The following is a 26642-nucleotide window of genomic DNA, read 5'->3' on the forward strand; positions in this document are numbered from 1 at the left end:
CCTGTGCAGCATGCATTGGCGCTGTAGTGCACTGGGACCTGGAGGGTGCCTGCAATGTCCATCTTGGATCTACCATACCTGCAGTGGAGGGCTGTTGGAGTGGTAGGTGACTGAAAAACTTGTGGCAAGCTTGAGCAATGACACTGCAGTGCCAGTATCCAGTAGCAAAGGCTAGCCCAGCTGCACAGTGCATGTTAGTGGAGATGGTTTGGATTTCAGTGTTCATGTTAAGAGCAAGATTAAAATAAGGTCCTGTTCTGGGTGGAGCTAGTAGCTGGGGTTTTAGCAAAGTGATTGTATTTTGAAAGGTTTTTGCATATTTTCCCACGGGCTGGGCAGTTTGAAGCCCTTGAATTGTGAGAGCTAGCCCCACAGTTGCCACAACTACTTCTGTTTGTTTGTCTGTGCATGCTGCACAGGCATGTCGGTGTCTGTGTCCATGCAGCTATCAATGTGGGAGGGCATGCGCAGTGAGTGATCTTTGTAGTGCGTGTGAAGTTGCTGTGTGAGAATGGCTGGGGGCCGAGTGCATGCTGCAGAGCTGTTTGGTAGCATAGTAGAGCGTTCCAAAGCCGCTATTTTAATAGCTCCATCAAGTTATAAATGATCTGATATAAAAGTAGTTTCTCCCTTGTCTTTTCACATAACGTCCCCTCTATCAGCTGATCCCTGATGATCTCCTCCTGAAGTGTCCCATAGTTACAAGAGCCTAAATCCTCAGATTAGCAACATATGAATGGACTCACCCGGGCGTTGGTGTCTTTTCCGTAGCCGGCAGCGTTGGAGGAGCACTCGCTCTTTCCCCGCGAACACTGACTGCAGCGGTGAATGTAGGAGCCAATCCAAACGCTCTGAAAATCCTCTGTGCCGAGGCAGTGACTGAGCAGTGCTGTCCTCCATAGCTTCGAGATAAGTGTTAACTTTGAAGCCAGTTATTCCACAGGACTGGAGGTTCGCCAGGCATGGTGAGGAATGGTGCTGGTGGTGGTAAACTGAATTCAGCCATCTTCGTCACCAATGTTATATCTGGCTTCACTGTCAAAGAACGCTCATCTGCACAGTTTCACATTGTACATCACTCTCTCATTTAATGACGTGCCACTCATTCTGACAACCCATTCATCCGAAAAGCAGCACACTGTCGTAAACCATAACGTACAGTACGTCGTACCATACATAACAATATTGATTGGGTTTTTGACTCGGTCTTGGACAGTGAGGACTCGTAATTTCTTCCCGAGTCCAGCAAAGTAAAAACAACTCATATCAGCTTCCATTTAGTTAGCGCATAAAACCGCTTCACCAGGCCAAATACACTGCTCAAAAAAATAAAGGGAATACTTAAACAACACAATGTAACTCCAAGACAATCACACTTCTGTGAAATCAAACTGTCAACTTAGGAAGCAACACTGATTGACAATAAATTTCACATGCTGTTGTGCAAATGGAATAGACAACAGGTGGAAATTATAGGCAATTAGCAAGACACCCCCAATAAAGGAGTTGTTCTGCAGGTGGTGACCACAGACCACTTCTCAGTTCCTATGCTTCCTGGCCGATGTTTTGGTCACTTTTGAATGCTGGCGATGCTTTCACTCTAGTGGTAGCATGAGACGGAGTCTACAACCCACACAAGTGGCTCAGGTAGTGCAGCTCATCCAGGATGGTACATCAATGCGAGCTGTGGCAAGAAGGTTTGCTGTGTCTGTCAGCGTAGTGTTAAGAGCATGGAGGCGCTACCAGGAGACAGGCCAGTACATCAGGAGACGTGGAGGAGGCCGTAGGAGGGCAACCATCCAGCAGCAGGACCGCTACCTCCGCCTTTGTGCAAGGAGGAGCAGGAGGAGCACTGCCAGAGCCCTGTAAAATGACCTCCAGCATGCCACAAATGTGCATGTGTCTCCTCAAACGGTCAGAAACAGACTCCATGAGGGCCCGACGTCCACAGGTGGGGGTTGTGCTTACAGTCCAACACCGTGCAGGACGTTTGGCATTTGCCAGAGATCACCAAGATTGGCAAATTCGCCACTGGTGCCCTGTGCTCTTCACAGATGAAAGCAGGTTCACACTGAGCACATGTGACAGTCTGGAGATGCCGTGGAGAACGTTCTGCTGCCTGCAACATCCTCCAGCATGACCGGTTTGGCGGTGGGTCAATCATGGTGTGGGGTGGCATTTCTTTGGGGGCCGCACAGCCCTCCATGTGCTCGCCAGAGGTAGCCTGACTGCCATTAGGTACCGAGATGAGATCCTCAGACCCCTTGGGAGACCATATGTTGGTGCGTACTGTCACTACGGAATCGCTATCACTTTTACATTTTTATTTTATTTTTATGACACACTCAAGAACCTCCAGACGCTAACCAGCTAACTAGCTACAAGCTATTTAGTCATTGTTAGTTTTTTTTTTTTTTTTTTTAAACCTGGATAACACTCGCCAGCCCAGCTTCCCTGCCCATCCACCGCTGCCCCCTGGACACTGATCTCTTGGCTACATAGCTGACGCACGCTGGACTGTCCATTAATCACGGTACCCCATTCTGCTTGTTTGTTTATCTGTCGGCCCAGTTGCCTAGTCAACGCCATTTTACCTGCTGTTTGTTGTGCTAGCTGATTAGCCTCGCCTACTGTTTTTAGCTAGCTTTCCCAATTCAACACCTGTGATTACTGTATGCCTCGCTGTATGTCTCTCCCAAATGTCAATATGCCTTGTATACTGTTGTTCAGGTTAGTTATCATTGTTTTAGTTCACAATGGAGCCCCTAGATCCACTCTGCATACCCCTGTTACCTCCTTTGTCCCACCCCCCACACATGCGGTGACCTCACCCATTACAACCAGCATGTCCAGAGATACAACCTCTCTCATCATCACCCAGTGCCTGGGCTTACCTCCGCTGTACCCGCACCCCACCATACCCCTGTCTGCGCATTATGCCCTGAATATATTCTACCATGCCCAGAAACCTGCTCCTCTTATCCTCTGCCCCCAACGCTCTAGGCGACCAGTTTTGATAGCCTTTAGCCGCACCCTCATACTACTCCTTCTCTGTTCCGCGGGTGATGTGGAGGTAAACCCAGGCCCTGCATGTCCCCAGGTACCCTCATTTGTTGACTTCTGTGATCGAAAAAGTCTTGGTTTTATGCATGTCAACATCAGAAGCCTCCTCCCTAAGTTTGTTTTACTCACTGCTTTAGCACACTCTGCTAACCCTGATGTCCTTGCCGTGTCTGAATCCTGGCTCAGGAAGGCCACCAAAAATTCAGAGATTTCCATACCCAACTATAACATCTTCCGTCAAGATAGAACTGCCAAAGGGGGCGGAGTCGCAGTCTACTGCAGAGATAGCCTGCAAAGTAATGTCATACTTTCCAGGTCCATACCCAAACAGTTTGAACTACTAATTTTGAAAATTACTCTCTCCAGAAACAAGTCTCTCACTGTTGCCGCCTGCTACCGACCCCCGTCAGCTCCCAGCTGTGCCCTGGACACCATTTGTGAATTGATCGCCCCCATCTAGCTTCAGAGTTTGTTCTGTTAGGTGACCTAAACTGGGATATGCTTAACACCCCGGCAGTCCTACAATCTAAGCTAGATGCCCTCAATCTCACTCAAATCATCAAGGAACCCACCAGGTACAACCCTAACTCTGTAAACAAGGGCACCCTCATAGACGTCATCCTGACCAACTGGCCCTCCAAATATACCTCCGCTGTCTTCAACCAGGATCTCAGCGATCACTGCCTCATCGCCTGTATCCGCCACGGAGCCGCAGTCAAACGACCACCCCTCATCACTGTCAAACGCTCCCTAAAACACTTCTGTGAGCAGGCCTTTCTAATCGACCTGGCCCGTGTATCCTGGAAGGACATTGACCTCATCCCGTCAGTTGAGGATGCCTGGTCATTCTTTAAAAGTAACTTCCTCACCATTTTAGATAAGCATGCTCCGTTCAAAAAATGCAGAACCAAGAACAGATACAGCCCTTGGTTCACTCCAGACCTTCATACCGCATCAAATAGCCTAGTCCCCATACAAGCGCGCACTTAGAATTTTGTGTTAAAATATGCCTAATGGATCTATTTGTGGCGGGGGAAAAACACAAAACACAAAAAGCTGTTAAAATTAAAGTACAGTTTCTTTCATGAGAATACAATTCACAAAATGGAGGATTAATAATTCCTGGTGAGGAATTCTCTTCAATCTGCAAGTGGGACAATGAGGAGTAGCATCACCAACAACGCTCACTAAAAATAATTTCTTCAAATTAATCTCAGTGTTTTGGTGGTGGATCATATAACTAAATGTCTCCAATGAATTATTTTAGAAAGCTATACTACCTAAAGTTATATAAAAATCTGATACAGTGCGTTTGGAAAGTATTCAGACCCCTTGATTTTTTTCTTCACATTTTGAAACATTACAGCCTTATTCTAAAATGGATACACACAATTCCCCATTATGACAAAGCAAAAAAACTTATTTTTGTGTGCAAATCTCTCTCAAAAAAACTTTAATATCACAATTAAATAAGTAAATAATTAAATAAGCTCCGCACTGCTAAAGCTAACTCTCTCTCCTCTGCTCTCATCCTTCTAGACCTATCGGCTGCCTTCGATACTGTGAACCATCAGATCCTCCTCTCCACCCTCTCCGAGTTGGGCATCTCCGGCGCGGCCCACGCTTGGATTGCGTCCTACCTGACAGGTCGCTCCTACCAGGTGGCGTGGCGAGAATCTGTCTCCTCACCACGCGCTCTCACCACTGGTGTCCCCCAGGGCTCTGTTCTAGGCCCTCTCCTATTCTCGCTATACACCAAGTCACATGGCTCTGTCATAACCTCACATGGTCTCTCCTATCATTGCTATGCAGACGACACACAATTAATCTTCTCCTTTCCCCTTCTGATGACCAGGTGGCGAATCGCATCTCTGCATGTCTGGCAGACATATCAGTGTGGATGACGGATCACCACCTCAAGCTGAACCTCGGCAAGACGGAGCTGCTCTTCCTCCCGGGGAAGGACTGCCCGTTCCATGATCTCGCCATCACGGTTGACAACTCCATTGTGTCCTCCTCCCAGAGCGCTAAGAACCTTGGCGTGATCCTGGACAACACCCTGTCGTTCTCAACTAACATCAAGGCGGTGGCCCGTTCCTGTAGGTTCATGCTCTACAACATCCGCAGAGTACGACCCTGCCTCACACAGGAAGCGGCGCAGGTCCTAATCCAGGCACTTGTCATCTCCCCGTCTGGATTACTGCAACTCGCTGTTGGCTGGGCTCCCTGCCTGTGCCATTAAACCCTACAACTCATCCAGAACGCCGCAGCCCGTCTGGTGTTCAACCTTCCCAAGTTCTCTCACGTCACCCCGCTCCTCCTCTCTCTCCACTGGCTTCCAGTTGAAGCTCGCATCCGCTACAAGACCATGGTGCTTGCCTACGGAGCTGTGAGGGAACGGCACCTCAGTACCTCCAGGCTCTGATCAGGCCCTACACCCAAACAAGGGCACTGCGTTCATCCACCTCTGGCCTGCCCGCCTCCCTACCACTGAGAAAGTACAGTTCCCGCTCAGCCCAGTCAAAACTGTTCGCTGCTCTGGCCCCCAATGGTGGAACAAACTCCCTCACAACGCCAGGACAGCGGAGTCAATCACCACCTTCCGGAGACACCTGAAACCCCACCTCTTTAAGGAATACCTAGGATAGGATAAGTAATCCTTCTCACCCCCCTTTAAGATTTAGATGCACTATTGTAAAGTGACTGTTCTACTGGATGTCATAAGGTGAATGCACCAATTTGTAAGTCGCTCTGGATAAGAGCGTCTGCTAAATGACTTAAATGTAATGTAAATGTAAGTATTCATACCCTTTACTCAGTACTTTGTTGAAGCATTTTTTGGCACCGATTAAAGCCTGGAGTATGATGCTACAAACTTGGTGCAACTGTATTTGGGGAGTTTCTGCAGATCTTCTCAACCTCTGTCAGGTTGGATGGGGAGCGTTGTAGCACAGCTATTTTCAGGTTTCTCCAGAGATGTTTGATCTGGCTTTTTTTTACTGAGGAGTGGCTTCTGTCTGGACACTCACTATAAAGGCCTGATTGATGGAGGACTGCATAAATGGTTGTTCTTCTGAAAGGTTCTCCCATCTCCACAGAGGATCTCTGGAGCTCTGTCAGAGTAACCATCAGGTTCTTGGGCACCTCTCTTACCAAGGTCCTTCTCCCCTGATTGCTCAGTTAGGCCTGGCAGCGAGCTCTAGGATAAAGTCTTGGTGGTTCCAATCTTCTTCTGTTTAATAATAATGGTGGTCACCGTGTTCTTGGGGACCTTCACTTGCTGCAGCCATTTTTTTGGTACCCTTCCCCAGATCTGTGCCTCGACACAATCCTGTCTCGGAGCTCTCCGGGCAATTCCTTCAACCTCATGGCTTGGTTTTTGCTTCTTCAGTATAATGTCATTCACAACAATTAGATATACATTCCGCCACCTACTGTGCGGGTGGCTAACAAGGATCCCAAAAAGCAAAACATTGTATTCTTTTTGTTTTTCTTTTGTTGTAGTATGTACAGGGGGTAGAACAAGTATTTGATACACTGCCAGTTTTGCAGGTTTTCCTACATACAAAGCATGTAGAGGTCTAATTTTGTATCATCGGTACACTTCAACTGTGAGAGACAGAATTTAAAACAAAAAGCCAGAAATCACATTGTATGATTTTTAAGTAATTAATTTGCATTTTATTGCATTTGACATAAGTATTTGATCACCTACCAACCAGTAAGAATTCTGTCTCTCACAGACCTGTTAGTTTTTATTTAAAATCCCTCGTTCTCCACTCATTACCTGTATTAACTGCACCTGTTTAAACTCGTTACCTGTATAAAAGACACCTGTCCACACACTCAATCAAACAGACTCCAACCTCTCCACAATGGCCACGACCAGAGAGCTGTGAAAGGACATCAGGGGAAAAAGTTTAGACCTGCACAAGGCTGGAATGGGCTACAGGACAATAGGCAAGCAGCTTGGTGAGAAGGCAACAACTTTTGGTGCAAATATTAGAAAATGGAAGAAGTTCAAGATGACGGTCAATCACCCTCGGTCTGGGGCTCCATGCAAGATCTCACCTCGTGGGGCATCAATGATCATGAGGAGGTGAGGGATCAGCCCGGAACTACATGGCAGGACCTGGTCAATGACCTGAAGAGAGCTGGGACCACAGTCTCAAATAAAACCATTAGTAACACATTACGCCGTCATGGATTAAAATCCTGCAGCGCACGCAAGGTCCCCCCGCTCAAGCCAGCGCATGTCCAGGCCCGTCTGAAGTTTGCCAATGACCATCTGGATGACCCAGAGGAGGAATAGGAGAAGGTCATGTGGTCTGATGAGACCAAAATATATATTTTTGGTCAAAACTCCACTTGCCGTGTTTGGAGGAAGAAGAAGGATGAGTACAACCCCAAGAACACCATCCCAACCGTGAATTATGGATGTGGAAATATCATTCTTTGGGGATGCTTTTCTGAAAAGGGGACAGGACAACTGCACTGTATTGAGGGGAGGATGGATGGGGCCATGTATCGCGAGATCTTGGCCAACAACCTCCACCCCTCAGTAAGAGCATTGAAGATGGGTCGTGGCTGGGTCTTCCAGCATGAAAATGACCCGAAACACACAGCCAGGGCAACTAAGGAGTGGCTCTGTAAGAAGCATCTCAAGGTTCTGGAGTGGCCTAGCCAGTCTCCAGACCTGAACCCAATAGAAAATCTTTGGAGGGAGCTGAAAGTCTGTATTGCCCAGCGACAGCCCCGAAACCTGAAAGATCTGGAGAAGGTTTGTATGGAGGAGTGGGCCAAAATACCTGCTGCAGTGTTTGCAAACCTGGTCAAGAACTTCAGGAAACATATGATCTCTGTAATTGCAAACAAAGGTTTCTGTACCAAATATTAAATTCTGCTTTTTTGATGTATCAAATACTTATGTCATGCAATAAAATGCTAATTAATTACTTTAAAATCATACAATGAGATTTTCGTTTTAGATTCCGTCTCTCACAGATAAAGTGTACCTATGATAAAAATTACAGACCTCTCTACATGCTTTGTAAGTAGGAAAACCTGCAAAACTGGCAGTGTATCAAATACTTGTTCTCACCAGTGTATGTGTGTATGTATTAGAGGTCAACCGAGTAATCGGAATGGCCGATTAATTAAGGCCGATTTCAAGTTTTCATAACAATCGGTAATCTGCATTTTTGGACACCGATTGTGGCCGTATTATTTTTATTTTTTGACACCTTTATTTAACTCTGCAAGTCAGTTAAGAACACATTCTTATTTTTAACGACGGCCTAGGAACGGTGGGTTAACTGCCTTGTTCAGGGGCAGAACAACAGATTTTTACCATGTCAGCTCAGGTATTTGTTTTTGAAACCTTCCAGTTACTAGTCCAACGCTCTAACCACCTACCTTACATTGCACTCCGCGAGAAGCCTGCATGGCAGGCTGACTACCTGTTTTACGCGAGGTCAGCAAGAAGCCAAGGTAAGTTGCTTGCTAGCATTAAACTTATAACAATCAATCTTGATGTAGTCCCTAGTTTACTACACATGGTTGATGATATTACTAGTTTATCTATAGTGTCCTGCGTTGCATATAATTGATGCGGTGCCTGTAAATTTCTCATCGAATCACAGCCTACTTTGCCAAATGGGTGGTGATTTAACAAACGCATTCGTGAAAAAAGCACTGTCGTTACACCAATGTGTAACTAACTATAAACATCAATGCCTTTCTTTAAAATCAATACACCATTATATATTTTTAAACCTGCATATTTAGTTAATATTGCCCGCTGACATGAATTTCTTATAACTAGGGAAATTGTGTCACTTCTCTTGCATTCCGTGCAAGTATCCAGGGCATATGCAGCAGTTTGGGCCGCCTGGCTCGTTGCGAACTGTGTCCATTTATTCCTAACAAAGACCGTAATTAATTTGCCAGAATTGTACATAATTATGACATAACCTTGAAGGTTGTACAATGTAACAGCAATATTTAGACTTAGGGATGCCATCTGTAAGATAATACGTAACGGTTACGTATTTCACTGAAAGAATAAACGTTTTGTTTCCATATTCGACCACATTGATGATCAAAGGCTCATATTTGCGTGTTATTATGTTATAATTAAGTCTATGATTTGATATTTGATAGAGCAGTCTGACTGAGCGATGGTAGGCAGCAGCAGGCTCATAAGCATTCATTCAAACAGCACTTTCGTGCGTTTGCCAGCAGCTCTTCGCTATGCTTCAAGCATTGAGCTGTTTATGACTTCAAGCCTATCAACTACCGAGATTAGGCTGGTGTAGCGGGGTGCATGCTCATAGTGTTTCAAACATCACTCGCTCTGAGACTTGGAGTAGTTGTTCCCCTTGCTCTGCAAGGGCTTTTGTGGAGCGATGGGTAACGATGCTTCGAGGGTGGCTGATGTCGATGTGTTCCTGGTTCGAGCCCAGGTAGAAGTAAAATATACTAACAACGGTAAGTTGGTGGTTTTACTATACTGAACAAAAATATAAACACAACTTGTAAAGTGTTGGTCCCATGTTTCATGAGCTGAAATAAAACATTTTCCATACGCACAAAAAGCTTATTTCTCTCACATTTTGTGCACAAATTTGTTTATATCCATGTAAGTGAGCAGTTCTCCTTTGCCAAGATAATCCATCCACCTGACAGTTGTGGCATATCAATAAGATGATTAAACAGCATGATCATTGCGCATGTGCACCTTGTGCTGGGGATAGTAAGGCCACTCTAAAATGTGCAGTTTTGTCACAACACAATGCCAAAGATGTTTTGAGGGAGCATGCAGTTGGCATGCTGACTGCAGGAATGTCCACCAGAGCTGTTGCCAGAAAATGGAATGTTGATTACTCTACCGTAAGATGCCTCCAGCATCGTTTTAGAGGATTTGACAGTACGTCCAACCGGCTGTCACAACAGCAGACCACGTGTAACTACGCCAGCCCACGATCTCCACATTCAGCTGATGAAACTGAGGAGTATTTCTGTCTAATAAAGCCCTTTTGTGGGGGAAAACTCATTCTGATTGACTGAGCATGGCTCCCAAGTGGGTTGGCCTATGCCCACCCATGTGAAATCCATAGATTATAGGGCCTAATGAATTCATTTCAATTGACTGATTCCCTTACATGAACTGTAACTCAGTAAAATTGTTGAAGTTGTTGCATGTTACGTTTTTATATTTCTGTTCTGTATATTTGATTGTTTTGTAAAGTTTGTTTTAGTGCGGTGAATCAAGCTGCTTAGCTAGAGGGGAAAAAAGGAGGACTTCACTGGCTTTTTGGTTTTGAAATGTATTTTGTAGCTCCTGTCACTTATTTAATTTCTCTATGGCTCTGTGTGTGTGAGATCATTATTTTGGTATTTTTGGGATATTTAGAAACATTTTGTGTTTCACCATTGGTTGTCGTAAGGTCAGTAGCATCATGGTGCTGGTGGTGGTTCTTTTGAAGTGGAGGACTGCTGCCCATTGTTACTCAGGGAGGTTTAGTGAATGCATTACACTGTGTTTCTAGCTATGTATTCTAGGTAAATGAATAGTTTTAAGCTGTGGATAGGCCTGTGTGTGTGTGCGTGGTCTTGTACTTAGGTAATGAGTGCGTGTGAATATGTTCAATGTATTTCCACGTGTTTGTGATGGATGATGTGCACTACATGGCCACAAGTAGGTGGACACCCCTTCAAATGAGTGGATTCGGCTATTTAAGCCACACCTGTTTCTGACGGGTGTATAAAATTGAGCACACCGCCATGCAATCTCCATAGACAGACATTGGCAGTAGAATTGCCTTACTGAAGAACTCAGTGACTTCAACGTGGCACCGTCATAGGATGAAATCTTTCCAACAAGTCAGTCTGACAGAGGAATCCTGGTTTGGTGGATGCCAGGAGAACACTACCTGCCCAAATGCAGTGCCAACTGTAAAGTTTGGTGGAGGCGGAATAGTGGTATGAGGCTGTTTTTCATGGTTCGGCCTAGGCCCCTTAGTTCCAGTGAAGGGAAATCTTAACGCTACAGCATACAATTACATTTTAGATGATTCTATACTTGCAACTTTGTGGCAACAGTTTGGGGAAGGCCCTTTCCTATTTCAGCATGACAATGCCCCCGTGCACAAAGTGAGGTCCATACAGAAATGGTTTGTCAAAATCGGTGTGGAATAACTTGACTAGCCGCTAGAGCCCTGATCTCAACCCCATCGATCACTTTTGGGAAGAATTGGAACGTCGACTGCAAGCCAGGCCTAATCGCCCAACCTCATTAATGCTCTTGGCTGAATGGAAGCAAGTCCTTGCAGCAATGTTCCAACGTCTAGTGGAAAGCCTTCCCAGAAGACTGGAGGCTGTTATAGCGGCAAAGGGTGGACCACGCCATATAAATGCACTTGATTTTTGGAAGGAGATGTTCGACGAGCAGGTGTCCACATACGTTTGGCCATATAGTGTATATGTGAGTGGTTATTTTTGTATGAAATTATTATTTTTGATACCAACAGACATGTTTTATATGTTCTATCAATTCTGAGTGATGCTGTCCACGAACCAGACACCTTATTTCCTGTCTCATATGTATTTTCTCTTGTTTTACAGGATACTATTATCTGTTGACGTGGTCCTAAGCCTGTTACACCTATATGAATTGCATCACCAACACACGCACTACAAATCATTTATTCAAATTAGTCATGGATGTGTGTTTTGGAGGTGGATGAGAACACAATGTCTTTTCTTGAATAAACAGACACACAGTTTCCTAATTTGATTTCAGGAGCAGCATGGAGCGATGAATAAACCTTTTCAGATGTCGTCAAGATGGTGTTGAAAACATTTATCATAACGTTTTATTTGGCACACTTCTTTTTTTTCTCCAAAGGAGAAGTCAAAGTTTGAGGACCAGACGAGGACTAGGTCTATTCCTAAAATACTGTAATCATCTATGCGCAACTCAATATTAGGAAGGTGTTCCTAATGCTTGCTTGGCGTTCTCATTGTATATTGGTTTATGCTGATTTATTATAGACAATTCCAGAGTCGGCCCTATGTTTTTGCGGGCCCTAAGCGCAAGATTTGGTTTGGGGGCCCCAAACATTTTAGTGGTCCCTCTTTTGACAGCGGAGAAAATGTCAGTTTTAAAGTTCATGGCAAAATGCGTAGAATTGCAGGGAGTGGAGAGAATTTGGCTGTTTTTAAAACTACACTGAACAAATATATAAATGTTTCAGTGCTAGTCCCCTGTTTCATGAGCTGAAATAAAAGATACCAGAAATGTTCCATACGTACAAAGCTTATTTCTCAAAAATGTTTTGCACAAATTTGTTTACATCCCTGTTAGTGAGCATTTAATATTTTGTCAAAATAATCCATCCACCTGACAGGTGTGGCATATCAAGAAGCTGATTAAACAGCGTGATCATTAAACAGAGACACATTGTGCTGGGGATAATAAGGCCAATCGAAAATGTGCTGTTTTGCCACACAACACAATGTCACAGATGTCTCAACTTTTGAGGAAGCATGCAATTGGCACGCTGACTGCAGAAATGTCCACCAGAACTGTTTGCCAGAGAATTCAATATTCATTTCTTTACCATAAGCTGCCTCCAACGTCATTTTAGAAAATTTGGCAGTACGTCCAACTGGCCTCACAACCGCAGAACACAGCCAGAACACAGGACCTCCACATCTGTCTGCTTCACCCGCGGGATTGTTGGGGGGGGTATTTCTGTCTGTAATAAAGAAGTTTTGTGGGGTACAACTCATTCTGATTGGCCTGGCTCCCAAGGGGGTGGGCCTGTGCCCTCCAATGTTGCATTTCTTTTCTTCATAATATTTTCATGCATTTCTACAAATTTTTGCCATGGGGTGGAGAGAAGTTTTAAAGCTGATTTCCTGTAATTCTACACATTTTGCCATGTTCATATGATATCTGAGTGAGAGTACCTAACAAAAATCAATGGGGGCCCCCTGGAGGTCAGGGCCCCTGGACACATGCCTTGTTTGCCTGGTCAGTAATTACTACAAGGTGTAGATAGCTGGCTAGACTAACTTACCAATACAAACCCTTTTTTAGCTGACATGAGCTACTTGAGTGACTGTCAGTTACTGACATGACATGAGATACTGCTGATGCGCTACCATATTTCAAAATTGCCCCTTGTGTATTCGACTAACTCTCAGCAAAAATGTGAATTTGGGTTGGGGGCCCCCTAGCGTCTGGGGGCCTTACGCGACCGCTTATGTCGCTTATGCCCAGGACCGGCCCTGGACAATTCAAAACAAAGTATGATATATTTTTGAAGTCCTGCAACCATCAGTAACAACTGCATTCCTTCTCTTATACAGATCAGGGTTCTTTGTTTTCTGTGCTGAGCAGCACCCCAAGATCAAAGCCCAACACCCAAGCCTTGGCATTTGGGATGTGGCCAAGAAGCTTGGAGAGATGTGGAACAATTTGACAGACTCCAATAAGCCGTCATATCGTGCCAAAACCATCAAACTCCAGGAAAAATGCAAAAAGGTAATGCCACTGGGGACTCCTTATTTGTCTCAAAGGAAATGTAATTGAATAGGATTTTTACCACTAATTGGTCTGACTGTGGTGTCAGACCCTATATGCAAGGAATCACTGGCTAAATATGACAAAACCTGTGATTTTTCCAAGGGATTGAAAATGTGACTTTTATTTAAGACACCTTTGCTTACTGTTTCTAGGATGTGGCATGATTACAAAGGAGGAAAAGGAAAACTGGGCGGGGCAGGAGCCTCTAAATTGAAGAAGGCGAAGATGATGATGATGAGGCAGATGACGAGGAAGATGAGGATGACTAATAGAAAAGGGTATTGTGGTTTGTTAAGACACTGGCCATTTAGATGTGAGCATACATAGCTGTAGGTTTTACACCTCGTTCAACTGTCCCAGAAGAAAACCTAAAATTGGTTTTGAAACTGGTTTCTCACTGTAGTTTCTTTCTGACTGTCATTTTGAGTCTTTAACACTTTGCTCTCCAGTGTTTGTCTTGATCCCTTTGCTTTTTTTGAAAGTCTGAACAAACCTATTCACAGTGATAGCATAAGGGTTCATACCCTATACAATGCTTATGTGGTGATGTGTATGGTTGTTGAAATAGATTTAGATGACATTTTTCTATTTTACATTTCAAGGAATTGCACGTTTGCGTTTGAGGGAGTTGTATGTGTATCTAGACACAAAATCCCTAGACTTGAGGTAGGTGTCCAGTCTGACAATCAGGTATTCAGGTAACATTGCCGTGGCCTATTATGCCAAACACCTGTGTGTTTGAGGCAGGACTGATCCATTTCAATGTGTATTGGCTGAAAGGAATGATGATGAAATGGGTTCTATGTTTTGTTGTTCATTTGGATAAGTGGAATGACATTTTATATGTTAACATTTCTCCATCTCTTGACCAGTGGTGACAATACATCTGTTGGACAAGGCGGGAGTTTTTTCTTTGCACCTGCACAATGTGTTTTATATGCCTCTGATCTAAAAAAAAAAATAATCATTATGTTTTTAACGTTCTGTGTGGACCAAATTGATTTATTCCCTCTATGGAAATGACCGATTTTTGTATTTTTGTGGCCTTTCTTTAGCGGTAAATGTTATAAACATTATGCAACATTGTGGTATTTTGATTTTACATTTGAACATTTAGCAGATGCTCTTATCCATAGTAAGTTGCACTACTGCATATTTTAGTAGCAACGTTAAAACTCATGATTACACTTAATAGGAACATGTCACAATTCTGAGAATTTAAAAATGTAGCTGCTTAGAAGTATTCTTATCTTTAAGAAATTGTATGCTTTGGGCCCTGAAAGTGCTCCCTGGAAAGCCACTATCCTGGATTTAATCTTCAAGGTTAATAATACCTTTTTTAAATAGCTCCTCCCATTGAGTTTCCCAAATATAATCTGCAACCCACCTTTCCCCACATGCACTACACCAAATACGCTGCACAGTAGTTGAACACGTTCCTCTTTTGTAGGTTATTTATTATCCAACAAAAAGTTTGCCCGACAAGTCAAAAGGTTTCATCATATCCGTCAGTGTGCGTGCATCACTGACTCTCCGGACACAATGGGCGTGGAGGAGGAATGTACATTACATCCCATCACCGACACAATCATAAACCTCATTGCTGAGGCAGCAGGCAAATACAACTTGTTTTTTAAAATCTTTAATTACCTCAATTACCTAAAGCCTTGATGACTCTTGACTGACACACGTACAACACAAGGTTGTTTTGTTGTTCAGTGGAAACGTCTAGTGAAGGACAAAGCTGAACAGGATGGCCTATCATTCAGAAAATTTGATTTTTTAAAACCCTGAACATGACAAGAGAGTGGAAGAAAGGGTTGAGGTCCTTCATGGTGACCCTGGAAATCTCTCCTCTCACATAGGGGGTGTTGCGTGTGTGCTGAGCGGTCAGCCCTTCGACGCGGTCAAGGTGAAGATGCAGACGTTCCCCAGCCTGTACCGTGGCTGCCTGGACTGTTCCCTGATGACATACCGCCACAACGGGCTTCGGGGTTCTCTACCAGGGAAGTGTGCCAGCTCTACTGGCCAACGTGGCAGAGAACGCTGTGCTCTTCGCCTGATACGGGACCTGCCAGCAGCTCACCAGGAGAGTCTTTGGGCTGGGGAAAGGGTCTCACCTCAGGTTGGCATCAGAGGATCTCTGTCTTAGCACTCTCATCTCATCCCTCTCCCCATTCCCCATGTGTCTGGCTGAGGGCTTAAAAAATGCAAAGCGGTCTCTTCGCCTGTTATTGTGTTTTGCTGCTGTTTCTCTTTGCCATATTGAAGACAGATGGTCCTCAAGGCCTCTTCCAGGGAATGACCAGCACCTGGCTCAGAGGGGTGCCTGGATACTTCCTCTTCTTTGGGGGCTATGAGATCTGCAGAACCCTCTTTACAAAGACTGGCCAGTCTACGGATGAGTTGGGTGAGTCCATTCCTTATGACTCCACTGAAGGGATTCAACTTCTCATTTAGCTATTCAGCAAATTCCAGATTAGATAGATGTCTATGATATAGATTTACGCAACTGATTTTATTATTTGTTTTTGTCTTTGGTAGATGCTGTTCCGCTGTTAATCAGTGGAGGAGTTGGTGGGGCCGCCTTTTGGCTGGCAGTGTACCCTGGCTGGCAGTGTACCCTGGCTGGCAGTGTACCCTGGCTGGCAGTGTACCCCATTGATTCAGTCAAATCCAGAATCCAGGTTCTATCTATGTCAGGCAAGCAGGCTGGGTTTATCAGAACACTGCTCTGTATCACGAGGACAGAAGGTGAGAACATACCACGTTATTTTTCCTAATCTGAGTCTATCCCCCAAGTCGTCTAAACTACATGGCATTCTGTCTCAAATGTGTTCATCAATAAACTTCTGGTTGCGTTATTTAACCTATCATTTGCTTATATACTCATGTTGGCAGCTTTCTTTTCCAGATAACAGAAATGAATGAACTCACTAGCTCACAGACGATTAGGATTGTCCCTCGTACTGAAGGCTCGTAATAACGTTTGGAACGGAGCGAATGGAATGGCATCAAGCACATGGAAAGCATGCGTTTGATGTACTTGATACCGTTCCAAGTATTCCGCTCCAGCCGTTACCATGAGGCCGTCGTCCCCAGTTAAGGTGCCACCGATCTCCTTGTAGTGGCCTCGGGCAGTTTGAGCTCCTTTAGATTTCACATGTATGGGCTGTTATGCATCCACCCATGATGTGCTTGATGATGTATTGTCTGTATTGTGGTCTAACCCCTACCGTCCTGCGGGCCTTCCCCTCCAACGGAGCTCTATTCCTGGCTTATGAGTGGACCAGAAGAACCCTCATCAACCACACATCTACAGCCTGAGTTTGTAGGGCTGGAGCACGAGGTTTGTGAATTCAAATTCCCCAACAGTCATCAACATCTACAGGATAAACCAGAAGACTGAAAGTTTTAAAAACTGACATTCAACATTTGTGGTAACCTCTGATCTTGTTTTGATCATGTTTTCTATGCTGGGTCAATAGGTCCAGCCACAGAACCTGACGAGTCAGTATTCAATCAATGGATTCCATGCAATCCAACAACATTCCATGCAATCCAACAACATTCCACCCACTTGCCCGAGACATGCATCACACGATTTCAGACAGGATGTGTTGTCAACTAGTGGAACACAATTATAAAAAAATATCCATGTATTTACTGTATAGGTGTGTACATAAAAGCCTTTTATATATATTTTATTTGAATGAACCTTTATTTAACCAGACAAGTCCGTTAAGAACAAAATCTTATTTACAATGACGGCCTACCCAGGCCAAACCATAACCCGGACGACATTGTGCGCCGCCCTGTGGGACTCCCTATTACGGCCGGTTGTGATACAGTCTGCATTTGAACCAGGGTCTGTAGTGACGCCTCTAGCACTGAGATGCAGTGCCTTAGACTGTTGCGCCACTCAGGATGTGACTACACCACTGATCAACAACATTGTTTTTTGTTATGTTTATTCTTTTTCTACATGAGATAAACACTGAGTGAACAAAACATTCAAGAACACCTGCTCTTTCCATGACACACACTGACCAGGTGAATCCAGGTGAGAGCTATGAGCCCTTATTGGTGTCACGGGGGGGGCAGGTTAAAGTAGGATTTTTAAGCCTTGAGACAATTGAGACGTGGATTGTGTACGTGTTCCATTCAGAGGGTGAATGAGCAAGACAAAAGATGTAAGCGCCTTTGAACTGGGTATGGTAGAAGGTGCCAGGCACAATGGTTTGCGTCAAGACCTGCAACGCTGCTAGGTTTTTCACACTCAACAGTTTCCCATGTGTACCAGGGAATGGTCCACCACCCAAAGGACATCCAAGCCAACTTGGCATCTGTGGGATTGGGAAGCGTTGGCCCATCCTGGCCCATGTTGACGCTTTCAACACCGCAGTCCATGCCCTGACGAATTGAGGCTGTTCTGAGCAGCGTAGGCTGTTGAGGGGAGAACGGCTCATAATAATGGGATGGCATCAAACACCTGGAAACCATGTGTTAGATTTTTATTGATACCATTCCACTGATTCCGATCCAGTGGAATAGGGGGTGCAACTCGATATTAGGAAGGTGTTCCTAATGTTTGGTGTACGTTGTGAATATTACACTCAAGTCAAGTGTTATGCCTTCTTTATCACGACGGAGAAGCTACTGTATGTATGAAATGGACAACAACGTGTTCTTTTGAACATCTGAATCTAATCCAAACTCAAAGTAAAGAGATGTTAAGGGAATGGGAACACTGTATGGAATTTGTTTTGAAGCTGACTTCAAATTCTTCATACCTTTCCAAGCTTTTTTTTCTTCTCCCAGGTCAGCAGGCGAACTGGTCATCTGATATTTTCTTTGCTGTCAGTGTGAACGCGGGGAGTCCTACGAAGCAGGTTTGAGGAGTTCATCTCGGGATAACCGGTCAGAAGAAAGTGTCTCACCTTTTAGCCAGGTACATTCCTATGGCAGCGAAACCTAACTCAGGCTAACCTGAGTTAGGCTCAGGGGGCAGGCGAACTCACGGCTAACTCCACTTACCTTGAATGAAGTGACTGAGCCGCGAGTTGAGGACCAATGAAAGCAGATTCCCATCCCCATCATTTGAGGAAGATGACTGATTAAATATTTTATTAATCAAATGTTTGAAAAAGGAAACCGCACACTGCCCTTGATAGTATCTCTGATCTTTAATGAGCTTACGTGAGCTTTAATACGCTTATTAAAGATCAGCGATACTATCAAGAGCAGTGCGCGGTTTCCTTTTTCATTCACCTTGTTCATCTGTTGCCATGCACCTGCAAAGAAATTTGTTCCGATGTGCGAGTGCCTTTTGAATATTAATTAAATGTTTGTTTTGTGTAAAAAAAAAAACATAACGTACACGTTTGGTGATGTCAAAATGCATTTTAAACTTTTTAACATAAATATTGATAGGAAGGCGCTTGTGCATTGCTAAGCACACCAAAGACGGCTTTAACAATAAGTCATAAAATAAAGATGGCACTTCTAAAAGCCTATTTCACACCATAGCCTGCTGAATTGCAAGACAACTTTTATTTTCGACGCAAACGAAACAGCGTCTCGATACATTTTTCAGCATTGTCTCAATAAAGGTGTTGGCGTTTGACTAGCCATGTGCGACATGTACGTGCAGTTACAAGCCAGAGGCAGGCGGACGAGCAATATTCACCGTCGCAGTAGGCCTACGGATGATGCCTGAGCTGGAATGTAAAGCGAACTGAAGTTGGTTAGCTTTAGAAAACCCTGAGTAGATATAGCTTGCTTCGTACGACACCCCTCTGGACATGTCACCATTTTCCTCAGCGCATTCAAAGTACAGTGGGTTCACTGAAGAAGCCAGAAGTGGAGAGGTCCTGCGCTGGCGTGGTTACACGTGGGCTGCGGGTGTGAGGCAAGTTGGACGTACTGCAAAATTCTTTAAAATTAAGTTGGAGGTGGCTTACGGTAGAGAAATTAACATTGAATTCTCTGGCAACAGCTCTGGTGGACATTCCTGCCGTCATCATGACACTTGCAAACTCCCTCAAAACATGAGACATCTGTGGCATTGTGTTGTGTGACAAAACAGAACATTTTAGAGTGGCTTTTTATTGTTCCCGAGCACAAGATGCACCTGTGTAATGATTTTGCTGTTTAATCAGCTTCTTAATATGCCACACCTGTCAGGTGGATGGATTATCTTGACAAAGGCTAACATGCTCACTAACAGGGATGAAAACACATTTGTGCACAACGTTTTAGAGAAAAAAGCATGTAGTGCATGTGGAAAATTCCAGCTCATGAAACATAGGACCAACACTTCGCGTTACGTTTATATTTTTGTTGTAGACGTAGAGCACAACGGTTCCACCAGAGCTCTCTCTCTCTCTCTCTCTCTCTCTCTCTCTCTCTCTCTCTCTCTCTTCTCTCTCTCTCTCTCTCTCTCTCTCTCTCTCTCTCTTTCTCTTGTTCTCACACTCTCTGTGTGTCTCTCTCTCTCTCTCTCTCTCTCTCTCTCTCTCTCTCTCTCTCTCTCTCTCTCTCTCTCTCTCAGCAAAAGGGGATGCATTAGCCAATCCTTTGCACAGCATTCACTGCTATACCCCCCTAGAAGCTCCCGTTTATTTGACCACAGCATAAAAGAAAATCAATTCAATGAAACGGAGATGTTGGTGTGATACTGCAGTATTATCGGCCCTGTTTTCTCATCTGGGTAGAGAGTTGATGAAGTATACTATAATTATTATAATAAAATGTCGCCAGGTGGTGGGGTTTTGATTATGCATATAATGGTTTTACCCTGATGTCACCTTTCAGAGTCCAGACCTTCATCAGTCATTGGTACTGTCTATGCGACTTTGACCACTTGGCAAAAGCACTGTGCATTACATACCGCCACTGATAGACAGCTAATGCACCCAGTCACCTATTGACTGTTTACATGCAAGAAAGGATTTTACGGAGGCGGCTAAAGACAATTGATTTATCTGCCTCTTCGTAGGAAAAGAAGCCTGGCTTTGCTGCTATTTACCATCATATGCCTGCATTGTACCGTACGATACACTATTAGGAACTAGTGCATAGTTTCGTCCACGTTAAACCGTAATGTCTTGATGCTGAAAGTAAAGGAGAGCCACCTGGAGGTTCACTCAGAATGTTTATGTTGTAGTAGGTGTAGTAATCACAGCACTATCCAATGACAATGTCAGCCAGAGGACATTGGAGGATTCAGAGAAGTTGCAGTGGTAATTGTGAAGATGAGACAGAGGCTCACAATCAACATACGATATACAGGAAGGTCCAGAATTATTTGCACCCTTAATAAAGATGAGCAAGAAAATATTAAAATGATCAATACAAAAATACTGAGCTATATTGTAGGCTCAGAGTAATTGGATGACGTGAAAATAGAGCTCTTTGGCCATTGCACACCAGTGGTTAGGAGTCTTTCCCCAGGGTGTCCGGCCATCTAGGCAGGCTATAGCCAAAGGTCAGAGCCATGCTTCAGTCTGCACAATGCCGCCGATCTGCTACAGTCCTGGAGAAACTGATGAATTATGGAGTGTATTGCATAAGCAGGATGTCATGTACATTCTCTACGTTGCAGGGAGTAGGTCCTCAAACAGACAGGGGGACAGGAATAGTGCCCATAAAGCTTCGTGGAGATTTCCATTTATGAAGAGGGAAGACTTCCTTTCTTCATGTCAAGTAAGTCGTTTGACCACATGAAGAGGGAGAAGGGGTGATATTAGTTAGTGGGTGTGTGTTTACTCAATAATAAGGGTATTACTGAAAGCTGACAGAAAGGCTTAAGTATCTGTAAACATTGGGATGCTTAATTTCTAATTTATAGCTTAGTATAAATGGCAATGCATTTTTATACAGGCCTTTTATGGCTGCAACAATGCCATGTATTCACAATAACAAAGACAAGATGGATGCCATCCCTGTAATCATTCCCGATCTTACAGTAAAATTGTTCATTAGTACTTGACAATCAACTTCATAACGATGGGACACAGACTTTTATTTTTCCCTATAAACCACAGATGTGGTTTTATACCCAAGGCCTTTTCTACTTACCGCATTAAAAGGACCTCTTTAATCCAGGCCATCGAATACGACCACGTCTACTAATGGGCTCTCTCCTAGTCCTTTGCTCCTCCATACGGTACTGTATATATGTCAGATATGAGTTTCACAATGCACAAGACTGAGAAAAATGTATGAAAATGCCTTTTAAAAGTCTCTCTTCAAAAATAGGCTTCTGGTGTAAATGCTCACGGGCAGTAAAGGGTGGGGCCAGTGGCCTGACGTTTCTACATTGTTGGTCGTACGCCTGCTGTTCTCGGGTCGCCTTCCCCACCTTCTCATAGGTCTCCAGGAGGACCTCTTGATGACGCTGCAGCCACTGGTCCATGGATCCACCTGTCTGGGAAAACTTGACTCCAAGAGTACATTCAATAGGCAATCGTGCATGTCCACCAAATATTAGGAAGTGTGGGGTGTACCCGGTCTACCTGTGGACTGTATTGGTGTTGGCTCAAATCAAATCAAATTTAATTGTCACATACACATGGTTAGCAGTTGTTAATGCGAGTGTAGCGAAATGCTTGTGCTTCTAGTTCCGACAATGCAGTAATAACCAACAAGTAATCTAACTAACAATTCCAAAACTACTGTCTTATACACAGTGTAAGGGGATAAAGAATATGTACATAAGGATATATGAATGAGTGATGGTACGGGGCAGCATACAGTAGATGGTATCGAGTACAGTATATACATATGAGATGAGTATGTAGACAAAGTAAACAAAGTGGCATAGTTAAAGTGGCTAGTGATACATGTATTACATAAGGATGCAGTCGATGATATAGAGTACAGTATATACGTATGCATATGAGATGAATAATGTAGGGTAAGTAACATTATATAAGGTAGCATTGTTTAAAGTGGCTAGTGATATATTTACATCATTTCCCATCAATTCCCATTATTAAAGTGTCTGGAGTTGGGTCAGTGTCAATGTCAGTGTGTTGGCAGCAGCCACTCAATGTTAGTGGTGGCTGTTTAACAGTCTGATGGCCTTGAGATAGAAGCTGTTTTTCAGTCTCTCGGTCCCAGCTTTGATGCACCTGTACTGACCTCGCCTTCTGGATGATAGCTTGGTGAACAGGCAGTGGCTCGGGTGGTTGATGTCCTTGATGATCTTTATGGCCTTCCTGTAACATCGGGTGGTGTAGGTGTCCTGGAGGGCAGGTAGTTTGCCCCGGTGATGCATTGTGCAGACCTCACTACCCTCTGGAGAGCCTTACGGTTGAGGGCGGAGCAGTTGCCGTACCAGGCGGTGATACAGCCCGCCAGGATGCTCTCGATTGTGCATCTGTAGAAGTTTGTGAGTGCTTTTGGTGACAAGCCGAATTTCTTCAGCCTCCTGAGGTTGAAGAGGCGCTGCTGCGCCTTCTTCACGACGCTGTCTGTGTGAGTGGACCAATTCAGTTTGTCTGTGATGTGTATGCAGAGGAACTTAAAACTTGCTACCCTCTCCACTACTGTTCCATCGATGTGGATAGGGGGGTGTTCCCTCTGCTGTTTCCTGAAGTCCACAATCATCTCCTTAGTTTTGTTGACGTTGAGTGTGAGGTTATATGGCTTGAAGAATAGCTGGTAGCTGTTCTTCTCAATGGGCCCGCCCTTCTTCACTCCATGTGTTTAACAGAGTCAACAGTGTCTGGTTCATTCTTTCACAAGCCCCATTACCTTGTGGCCAGCATGGGCTGGGTCTGGTTATGGTACAACCATACAATGCACACAGCTGTTTGACCACTGCAGACTCGAAAGTTGCCCCTCGGTGGCTGTGAAGATGCTTGGGGCAACCAAGGATGTGGTAGAAGTGTTTCCATAGTACTCGAGCTGTGGTGTGGGTCATCTGGTCCTTTGTGGGCAATGCCCATGCGTGCCTGGAAAGCACATCAACCATCACGAGTAAGTAGAGACATGCATTGGCTGGGCGACCCAGGGAGACGTAATCAATGGCCACCATTTCCATTGGGGCTCTAGTTGACACTAGAAGCATTGGTGCATGGGTAAAAGGCACAGGTTTACTCACCACACATTGTTGACATTGAGCAGTCTACATTAAATATCTGCTCTAATTTTTGTCAGGAAGAAACCTCTGCTGTAGGGCAGAAAGGGTCTCTGCCCCATGTGTTGTAGTGGTTCGTGGAAGTGTTTCCATACCTTTTGCCGTTTCCCCTCAGGGACAACTATCTGGATGTGATGCTCCCCCGTCCGTTCTTCTTGCATCTGTCTGACTATCATCCTCTCTTGTTTTTTGATCAGGTTCCTGTCTTTGAGCAGGTTCCACTCCTGCAGTAAAGTTTTGGTTGGCTGGGGTGGTGCTTGCCGTGCTGCCTTGCCCTGGTCTAACAGTGATCCCATGTGTTTGGGGGTCCCGCTCAACTGAAGTCCCTCCAACAAACTGGGACGGGGGTGTCTCTTCGACTCGTCCTTGCTCTAGAAGTCCTTCTGCTGAAGTCCCTCTAATGAACTGGGTCTGGGGTGTCATTTCATCTCCTTTCTCTGGAAGCGTTGATGTTGTGGGCTCCTGGACGGTGCTTGATGTTGAACTGTTAGTTTGCCAACTGGGCAGCCCAGCACTGCTTGACTGCCCCTAGGTTGGCTTTATCCAGATGGACAAGCGGGTTATTGTCAGTGTACACAGTGAAATCGGAGCCCCATAGGTATGGTTTAAACATCTCTGTTACCGCCAATTTCAGTCCCAGCAGTTCCAACTTGAAGGAGCTGTAGTTTTGGTAATTTCACTCAGTTTGGGATCAGGCTTCGGCTGCCGTACGTGATGAGCCTTTCCAGTCCATCCTGCACTTTAGACAACACAACCACCAGCCCCCGGAAGCTTGCATCTACATAGAGCCGGAAAGGGACAGCATATGCCATAACAGGGTGTCGCAAAAGGTTACTTTCAAGGTAACAAAAGCAGTCTGACACTCTAGTGACCACTGTACTGGAACCCTTTTTCGTGAGCTGGACCCCTGGTCCTTTAATAGCCTATTGAGAGGTGCAGCAATCATTGAGAACTTCGGAATAAATCACTGATAATACCCCACAAAGACCAGCAATGATTTTACTTGAGTCACTATGGTAGGGGTAACCCATTCCTTTACTGCTTCTACCTTACCAGGGTCCGGTGTGACCCCCTGGGTACCCACAATGTGCCCAAGGTAAGTGACCTGCCTCTGGAACAGGTGACACTTCAATGGGTTGTAGTTTCAATCCATGGCCCCAGAAGTGCTCAAACGCTTCTTCCAAGTAGGTCAGGTGGGTTTTGAAGTCTGGGAAAGAGACAATAACATTGTCAAAGGTAGAAAAGGTAGCAATGGTAGCAATGATTCTTCTACCTGGTACCCCAGACACCTTTCCATCAGTCTCTGCAATGTGGGTGGCACGTTACACAGCCCGAACGGCATCCACTCAATATTCAAACAGTGGTGAACGCAGTCCTTTCCCAGTCTCCGGGTTCCACCTCCACTTGCCAGTAGCAACTGGTGATGTCAAGAGTGGAGTACCAGGCAGCTTTTTTCAGGGTGGTTAAGGACTCCTCGATCCAGGGGAGGGTGTAGGCAACTTTGTAAGTCACTGCGTTGCACTTTCTGTAGTCAACACAGAAACGCCATGTACCATTCTTCTTCTTGACCAGGACAATAGGTGCAGCCCAAGGGCTAGTGCTCTCACACACCAGTCCTCCATCCAGCATCTGCTTCAAAAAGCTGCACAGTTCCTGGTAGAGTGCTGGGGGTTTGCTCCGGAACCATGTTCTGCTGAGTGGGACAGTGCCTGTATGGCCAAAGTCGTCTTCGTGACATGAAAACACCTGGGCCAATTCTGCAGGTCTGAGAGTTGTTCAGCTTGAGCTGGGGTCAAGTCCTTCCCTTCTATGACATCTGCTGGCAGCGTGTCTGCTAACACAGCTACTTCTGGGGTAGCACTGGTCACTTCCACCTCTATGGTGTGGGGCCCTTTTGGGTTAAGGTTGATGTCCTTTTCCCCTCTGATATACTCTGGATTGATGGTATGGATGATCTGCCATCCTCCATCCCTTCCACTAGGCCACAAAATGGTTGTATCACAGAGGGGCCACACACCTCAGTCCATACCACCATCTTGAGGACTAGTGATTGCGGCCGGTGGCGGACAGTGCGGCGTACTCCCTCCCCTCGTTCTGCCACTTGGACTTTGTTGCAGAGGGTGAAGGCTTTGTCTCACTCCTTCCAGGTCTCTGGTCTCATAACGGTTTAAAACTGAACATGTTGAATGGGAGGCGCTCCAAAGAGCTCTCGCCAGCAGGCGGTTATCGCATTCATTCCTAGCACATTCATTCTTAGTCATCTTGTACCAGGATCACTCCCCGTTTGAGTATCTCCACCCCTCCTACCTCAAAATTCAAGACTGCGTACCCCACATATGGACAGCCCATTAGCAGCCTTCTAAGTCAACCAGTCGATGCCCTCGGTAATACCATTTCTGGTTTTGGATCCACTTCTGAATGAAAAATTCACTGAACAGTGATACTTGAGATCCCGTGTCTGCTCATACTTCCTTCTCCCATTGCCCCATGTTAGTGGGCACGGGGGTTGCCCTTCTCTGGGTGGTATCCAACCGCAGCACACTGAGCCTCCCCATGGATGTCTGGCCACCTCCTTCCAAGGTATGGCCCTCCTGGGTGGCATCTGAAAATGACATATATGGTTATGACAAAGTTGTTTGTGAAGTTCTTGACTAACCGGATGTCTAAGGATCTAAGGATTCCCTTGTCTTTTGCTCCACTCTTAATGCCAGCTCATTCAGGCGAAAGGTGTAGCCTCGATTTCTCCCAAAATACGTTCTACTGGTGAACCTGGTGTACGAGGAACGTAAAAACTAGTGACACGTTATGTCTGTCAACAGCGGGCAAGATAAGTAAATT

At 45.0% G+C, this 26642-nt stretch overlaps 1 pseudogene; it reads left to right on the forward strand.

Annotated features, from left to right (window-relative positions):
- Positions 1 to 15199: 15199 nt before the first annotated feature.
- On the forward strand, positions 15200 to 16984 carry LOC118389728 (mitochondrial ornithine transporter 1-like; annotated as a pseudogene).
- Positions 16985 to 26642: the final 9658 nt, after the last annotated feature.

This window comes from Oncorhynchus keta, chromosome 11 (assembly GCF_023373465.1).
Source record: "Oncorhynchus keta strain PuntledgeMale-10-30-2019 chromosome 11, Oket_V2, whole genome shotgun sequence".
In the NCBI taxonomy this organism is placed as follows: Eukaryota; Metazoa; Chordata; class Actinopteri; order Salmoniformes; family Salmonidae; genus Oncorhynchus; species Oncorhynchus keta.